This window comes from Acipenser ruthenus, unplaced genomic scaffold (genome assembly GCF_902713425.1).
Source record: "Acipenser ruthenus unplaced genomic scaffold, fAciRut3.2 maternal haplotype, whole genome shotgun sequence".
NCBI lineage: Eukaryota > Metazoa > Chordata > Actinopteri > Acipenseriformes > Acipenseridae > Acipenser > Acipenser ruthenus.
This window is the reverse complement of record NW_026708474.1, coordinates 22,501-30,000: the sequence shown is the minus strand read 5'-3', so window position 1 is coordinate 30,000 and position 7,500 is coordinate 22,501. Positions and strand designations below refer to the sequence as shown.

General features: G+C 43.2%; 6 non-coding genes across 6 annotated transcripts; 4 read left to right on the top strand and 2 right to left on the bottom strand.

Moving 5' to 3' along the window:
• Positions 1-239: 239 nt before the first annotated feature.
• Positions 240-313, top strand: trnan-guu (transfer RNA asparagine (anticodon GUU)). Its single transcript has one exon. It is a non-coding gene; the product is annotated as a tRNA-Asn (tRNA).
• A 2,381-nt stretch (positions 314-2,694) lies between these two features.
• Positions 2,695-2,766, top strand: trnap-ugg (transfer RNA proline (anticodon UGG)). The gene has a single exon. It is a non-coding gene; the product is annotated as a tRNA-Pro (tRNA).
• Positions 2,767-2,896: 130 nt separating this feature from the next.
• trnad-guc (transfer RNA aspartic acid (anticodon GUC)) lies at positions 2,897-2,968 on the top strand. The gene has a single exon. It is a non-coding gene; the product is annotated as a tRNA-Asp (tRNA).
• A 74-nt stretch (positions 2,969-3,042) lies between these two features.
• Positions 3,043-3,113, bottom strand: trnag-gcc (transfer RNA glycine (anticodon GCC)). Its single transcript has one exon. It is a non-coding gene; the product is annotated as a tRNA-Gly (tRNA).
• A 563-nt stretch (positions 3,114-3,676) lies between these two features.
• trnae-uuc (transfer RNA glutamic acid (anticodon UUC)) lies at positions 3,677-3,748 on the bottom strand. The gene has a single exon. It is a non-coding gene; the product is annotated as a tRNA-Glu (tRNA).
• A 2,021-nt stretch (positions 3,749-5,769) lies between these two features.
• On the top strand, positions 5,770-5,843 carry trnan-guu (transfer RNA asparagine (anticodon GUU)). The gene has a single exon. It is a non-coding gene; the product is annotated as a tRNA-Asn (tRNA).
• Positions 5,844-7,500: the final 1,657 nt, after the last annotated feature.

Sequence of the window (7,500 nt, the reverse complement as noted above, 5' to 3'; positions counted from 1 at the left end):
TCTTCTATAGAAACTTTATTTTTTATTTTTGATGGCCCACATTGTAAGTGATATTCTGGAAGACGAGACTCCCTTTTCAAAGCGCGTAGAAACAAGCAATCAGCAGCGGCAGTGCTTCCCGGCAGCTTTTGTCGAAATTCTCTTTTTATATTTCTTTTCTGTTAACATTAGTTTATGTTTCTGCTCCCTCGATCACGTTGTGCAGTATCTCCCGTATATGCTGGCGGTTTAACAGTTTGGTCTCTGTGGCGCAATCGGTTAGCGCGTTCGGCTGTTAACCGAAAGGTTGGTGGTTCAAGCCCACCCAGGGACGGTGCTTTTTGCATTTCTTAATCACATTAGAAAATGGCACTGTAATACATTACTATTTCCTTTGGTTTAAATATGTTTGGTACAAAGGGGAGACAATTAACACTTAACAAGCTGCCGATATGTTCTCAATTGGCACTTGTGTTCTTAAAGGCATAGCGTTCATTTAAATTAAATAGGTTCTACAATGCAAAAGCAAGTTTTGGCATTTTTGCATTGCCTGCCTCGTCAAACAAGCTCGAGCCACAGCACAGTGCTGATGCATATACAGCTCTGGAAAAAATTAAGAGACCACTGCATAATTATCAGTTTCTCTGGTTTTACTATCTATAGGTATGTGTTTGGGTAAAATGAACATTTTTGTATTATTCTATAAACTACTGACAACATTTCTCCCAAATTCCAAATAAAAATATTGTCATTTAGAGCATTTATTTGCAGAAAATGACAACTGGTCAAAATAACAAAAAAGATGCAGTGTTGTCAGACCTCGAATAATGCAAAGAAAATAAGTTCATATTCATTTTTAAAAAAACACAATACTAATGTTTTAACTTAGGAAGAGTTCAGAAATCAATACTTGTTGGAATAACCCTGATTTTCAAGCACAGATTTCATGCGTCTTGGCATGCTCTCCACCAGTCTTTCACATTGATGTTGGGTGGCTTTATGCCACTCCTGGCGCAAAAATTCAAGCAGCTCGGCTTTGTTTGATAGCTTGTGTCCATCCATCTTCCTCTTGATCACATTCCAGAGGTTTTCAATGGGGTTCAGGTCTGGAGATTGGGCTGCCCATGACAGGGTCTTGATCTGGTGGTCCTCCATCCACACCTTGATTGACCTGGCTGTGTGGCATGGAGCACTGTCCTGCTGGAAAAACCAATCCTCAGAGTTGGGGAACATTTTCAGAGCAGAAGGAAGCAAGTTTTCTTCCAGGACAACCTTGTACTTGGCTTGATTCATGCGTCCTTCACAAAGACAAATCTGCCCGATTCCAGCCTTGCTGAAGCACCCCCAGATGAGTCCAATTTTCAGCTTTGCCCAACACCTGGTCGTCTAATGGTTAGACGGAGACCTGGAGAGGCCTACAAGCCACAGTGTCTCGCACCCACTGTGAAATGTGGTGGAGGATCGGTGATGATCTGGGGGTGCTTCAGCAAGGCTGGAATCGGGCAGCTTTGGCATGAATCAAGCCAAGTACAAGGTTGTCCTGGAAGAAAACTTGCTTCCTTCTGCTCTGTCACGTTAATTTCCAGCTTCCCAGCATCAGGCCATTCCTGCAACCTTCTTGTTCCTGGATTTGCACTTCTTCATTTGCCCCCTTCATCAAGGCACTTAATACAACTTTCAAAGTCCATTTCATTCAATTTGAGCTTCCAGGCACAAATAATAATGTCCTACGATTATCAACATTTCAGTCAAAGCGTCCTCCCACAACGCAATAGACAATACACTCTTAGACTGCTCCTGATCAAATCAATAGGATGGCTTGAAGTTTGCATGCAGTGGAAATTGGTATTTGAGAGTTAAGGCGTTTAAGATGATGTCGCGATGGGAATGTGAATAGAGTCAGTTATATCTGCATCACTCTGTATATATACCCCATACCCCTAGACCAACGAGCCAGCTGCCGGTTTTATCCGGCGGCCGACGCGTGATACAGTACTTCAAAAAATAAATAGAAAAAAAGGAGGCACTGCAACGTCCGCTCACAGGAGCAGTCCCAATACTGGAGCGACACGGGGGTTTTGACCTGCTCCGTTCCCGACCTGGGCCGGTTCACCCCTCCTTAGACGGCCTGGCATTCACAAGCTCCCCCAGAAATGCCATGTCGATGCCGTGCTAAGTGCGGACTCCCGATCGGCACAGCCAGTTGCAGCACAGAGCTTTCGTGCTCAAGCGATCCGCCAGCCTCAACCTGCCCCTGTAGCTGGGATTACAGACACACGCCACGGCGCCCGGCGTGAGCGAGAACGGCTAGAAGGCAATTCAAACCCCCTTGTCTGAAATGAGAGCGAGAGTACTCGGGCAGTTCTCCACTGACGTGGCAGCTTTTAATGCCGATTCCATTAAAAGCATTGCCGGGTCCTGCTGTAGAGGTAAACACTGTGACCAGATGAATGTATTGAAAAAGTGTTACGTGAAACACATGTGAATCCTAGTTTTCGTGCTGCGAATTTAAAAAAAAAAAAAAAAAAAAAAAAAAGCAGCACTATAAGAATGCCAAAAAATAAAGAAAGTTGCGTTGGCAAGTATTAAGCCCCCCTCCTCTGAGGTGCCAGCAGCATTCCGCACCGGCAGACGGAACGGGACTCTGGTCATGCTGCACTTATTTTGCTGCCAGAGACTGTATCACGCGTCGGCCGCCGGATAAAACCGGCAGCTGGCTCGTTGGTCTAGGGGTATGATTCTCGCTTTGGGTGCGAGAGGTCCCGTGTTCAAATCCCGGACGAGCCCGAATTTTTTTTTGTTTTGTTTTGTACTATACTGTTTTCGATCCGTAAACCGACATTAAGCTCAGCAGGCAGTTTTGACTTAGTCGCTTTGCAACTAAATGCGTTGCCATATTGGCAGGTAGCGTGTGCCTTCCTCGTTAGTATAGTGGTCAGTATCCCCGCCTGTCACGCGGGAGACCGGGGTTCAATTCCCCGACGGGGAGATTTTTTTTTACTGATTGAAGGCAGGTGCGTGCTGCTGTAATTGTATACATAAAGTAAAAAAGAAAAAGAAGGTTGCATTGGCCGGGAATCGAACCCGGGCCTCCCGCGTGGCAGGCGAGAATTCTACCACTGAACCACCAATGCTCGCGTGACGTTTTAGTTACTCCTTATTGGCTAGGTGTTACACAAGCAGACAATTCGGTTTCAATATATTCCATATTACAAGGCGTGTCACAGCAACAGCTTTGCAGACTCAACAAAGACTGCAGTCCTCGTTTAACCATTGTGCAATCAGCCCTCAGCCCACGCCTCCATTCGGAGACCAAACCACACAATTCTTTGGAAAGACAGAGTTTTGCTCTATTAAACGCCCGGGAGCGAGAGGATGCTGCCTGACCCGTCGGGAGCGAGTGTCAGATTGTTGTATGTTATGTGTCTAAACTGCTCTTTCTCTCACTTTTACGTCACCCCTCTCAAGCCCTCGTAGGCAACCAGTGAAATGTGAGGTGATGTGAATAGAGTCAAATACATTACATCATTCTGTGTGTGTGTGTATATATATATATATATATATATATATATATATATATATATATATATATATATATATATATATATATACATTTCAAGTAACTAGCTTTATTATTATAATGAAAACACTTTACACATGACCACAGTTCTGTAACAAAATGACAATAACAAAGATGTTCCCATACCGGGAGTCGAACCCGGGCCGCCTGGGTGAAAACCAGGAATCCTAACCGCTAGACCAAATGGGAAGCGGAGGAGCAACCTCCTGGACATGCAGCAGTAGCTAGTATACAGAACAATGATTGGTAAAAAACCACTAATATTTCATTACAAACACGTTACAAATTAAAGCAAACTTCAAGCCATTTATATTTATTCTCAATTAACAGAAACTCTTCAATTGCTAAAAAATATATAAAAAATTCCATTTTTGCTTCTCGGAAGGCATACGATGGAGGGCGCACTGCAGTTTTTCAGTCTGGGGAATATTACAAATTAGGAGACTGCTTTAAAATGCACATGTAGGGCGGGCGAGTCTGTTACAAAGAATTGCCACACTGTATGTATCTCCATAATGCGTTGGGACTAAATACGCCGATACATTAAAACTACTTGGAGAATGCGGGCATCGATCCCGCTACTTCTCGCATGCTAAGCGAGCGCTCTACCATTTGAGCTAATTCCCCTTGATTTATGCCAGCGATTCTCATAGGCTCCATCGCAGCTTGATACGAGCAATTCAGATTGTCTCGGCAATGTAGTCTGCCAATTGCAAATTCAAAAAATAAATTAATTAACTAAATAGCAAATATTTCGACGAGAGGTATGTTTTCAATTTCTTCAAAAAGTAGTCTCAGCTCGAAGTTTCAGTCGCTTTAAAATCCACCTCTGTGTCCCGATGCAGCAGCGCTGTGTGCTGTGGCTCGAGCTTGTTTGACGAGGCAGGCAATGCAACAAAAATGCAATCTGTGTTAGGAACACTATTTTAGTCTGATTTAAAATGGAAATTAAAATAGTATTGAGTGCTGACAAGAGTTGGTATCAGCTGTTGATTTCCTTGAAACAATCTTTCCGAGCGCTCGCTTAGCATGCGAGAAGTAGCAGGATCGATGCCCGCATTCTCCAAGTAGTTTTAATGTATCGGCGTATTTAGTCCCAACGCATTATGGAGATACATACAGTGTGGCAATTCTTTGTAACAGACTCTCCCGCCCTAACAAGCGAAACGTTCAACAGCTCAGAAACACCATAATAGAATCCGATGCCTTTACTAATGCGTTTCGAAACTGTTAAGTTTTCTCCCAAATGCGGTTCTCAACAAATGTTTTTTTTTTTTTGTATTCCTTCCAGAGTAAGTCCAAAAGGCAAACACTGGAACTGCCTCAACAAACGCTTAGCTCTAAAACGTGTACATTGAAAGTCTATTAACATCTTTAACACAAGAATCTGTATTCCAATAGCGGTTTATCCACAGAGTGATCAATAAAGTGGCTGCTGGCTTTGTTTAAATATTAACATTAAATATGTTTTCAGGATTCACGCGTATTCTGAACAAGCACAATAGAATATGGTAGTGAAAGGACAAGAAAATAACAGGTTTATTGGCTCTGGTCTTGTATCATCACCCTGACTACTGTCCGTAAGAAAGTGGCATAAATAAAAACGTCATTATTCACCCGATACGCATGCCAGCGTCAGTGACACACTGTCGCTGGAGGTGAAAAGCGCTCAGTGCCTACTGGCGCTGGTGTGTAACACCTGTAACATGATAAACCAGCGCTCAGTGTATAACACCTGTAACATGATAAACCAGCGCTCAGTGTATCACACCTGTAACATGATAAACCAGCGCTCAGTGTATAACACCTGTAACATGTTAAACCAGCGCTCAGTGTATAACACCTGTAACATGATAAACCAGCGCTCAGTGCCGCACCGCCGCGGACCAGCAGCCAATTGCAAGCTAGCAAGCCAATATAGAAAGTGTCACATGACAAGTGTTCGTGTGGTGTTTTAGCTTGCTGAAATCATCTTCTATAGAAACTTTATTTTTTATTTTTGATGGCCCACATTGTAAGTGATATTCTGGAAGACGAGACTCCCTTTTCAAAGCGCGTAGAAACAAGCAATCAGCAGCGGCAGTGCTTCCCGGCAGCTTTTGTCGAAATTCTCTTTTTATATTTCTTTTCTGTTAACATTAGTTTATGTTTCTGCTCCCTCGATCACGTTGTGCAGTATCTCCCGTATATGCTGGCGGTTTAACAGTTTGGTCTCTGTGGCGCAATCGGTTAGCGCGTTCGGCTGTTAACCGAAAGGTTGGTGGTTCAAGCCCACCCAGGGACGGTGCTTTTTGCATTTCTTAATCACATTAGAAAATGGCACTGTAATACATTACTATTTCCTTTGGTTTAAATATGTTTGGTACAAAGGGGAGACAATTAACACTTAACAAGCTGCCGATATGTTCTCAATTGGCACTTGTGTTCTTAAAGGCATAGCGTTCATTTAAATTAAATAGGTTCTACAATGCAAAAGCAAGTTTTGGCATTTTTGCATTGCCTGCCTCGTCAAACAAGCTCGAGCCACAGCACAGTGCTGATGCATATACAGCTCTGGAAAAAATTAAGAGACCACTGCATAATTATCAGTTTCTCTGGTTTTACTATCTATAGGTATGTGTTTGGGTAAAATGAACATTTTTGTATTATTCTATAAACTACTGACAACATTTCTCCCAAATTCCAAATAAAAATATTGTCATTTAGAGCATTTATTTGCAGAAAATGACAACTGGTCAAAATAACAAAAAAGATGCAGTGTTGTCAGACCTCGAATAATGCAAAGAAAATAAGTTCATATTCATTTTTAAAAAAACACAATACTAATGTTTTAACTTAGGAAGAGTTCAGAAATCAATACTTGTTGGAATAACCCTGATTTTCAAGCACAGATTTCATGCGTCTTGGCATGCTCTCCACCAGTCTTTCACATTGATGTTGGGTGGCTTTATGCCACTCCTGGCGCAAAAATTCAAGCAGCTCGGCTTTGTTTGATAGCTTGTGTCCATCCATCTTCCTCTTGATCACATTCCAGAGGTTTTCAATGGGGTTCAGGTCTGGAGATTGGGCTGCCCATGACAGGGTCTTGATCTGGTGGTCCTCCATCCACACCTTGATTGACCTGGCTGTGTGGCATGGAGCACTGTCCTGCTGGAAAAACCAATCCTCAGAGTTGGGGAACATTTTCAGAGCAGAAGGAAGCAAGTTTTCTTCCAGGACAACCTTGTACTTGGCTTGATTCATGCGTCCTTCACAAAGACAAATCTGCCCGATTCCAGCCTTGCTGAAGCACCCCCAGATGAGTCCAATTTTCAGCTTTGCCCAACACCTGGTCGTCTAATGGTTAGACGGAGACCTGGAGAGGCCTACAAGCCACAGTGTCTCGCACCCACTGTGAAATGTGGTGGAGGATCGGTGATGATCTGGGGGTGCTTCAGCAAGGCTGGAATCGGGCAGCTTTGGCATGAATCAAGCCAAGTACAAGGTTGTCCTGGAAGAAAACTTGCTTCCTTCTGCTCTGTCACGTTAATTTCCAGCTTCCCAGCATCAGGCCATTCCTGCAACCTTCTTGTTCCTGGATTTGCACTTCTTCATTTGCCCCCTTCATCAAGGCACTTAATACAACTTTCAAAGTCCATTTCATTCAATTTGAGCTTCCAGGCACAAATAATAATGTCCTACGATTATCAACATTTCAGTCAAAGCGTCCTCCCACAACGCAATAGACAATACACTCTTAGACTGCTCCTGATCAAATCAATAGGATGGCTTGAAGTTTGCATGCAGTGGAAATTGGTATTTGAGAGTTAAGGCGTTTAAGATGATGTCGCGATGGGAATGTGAATAGAGTCAGTTATATCTGCATCACTCTGTATATATACCCCATACCCCTAGACCAACGAGCCAGCTGCCGGTTTTATCCGGCGGCCGACGCGTGATAC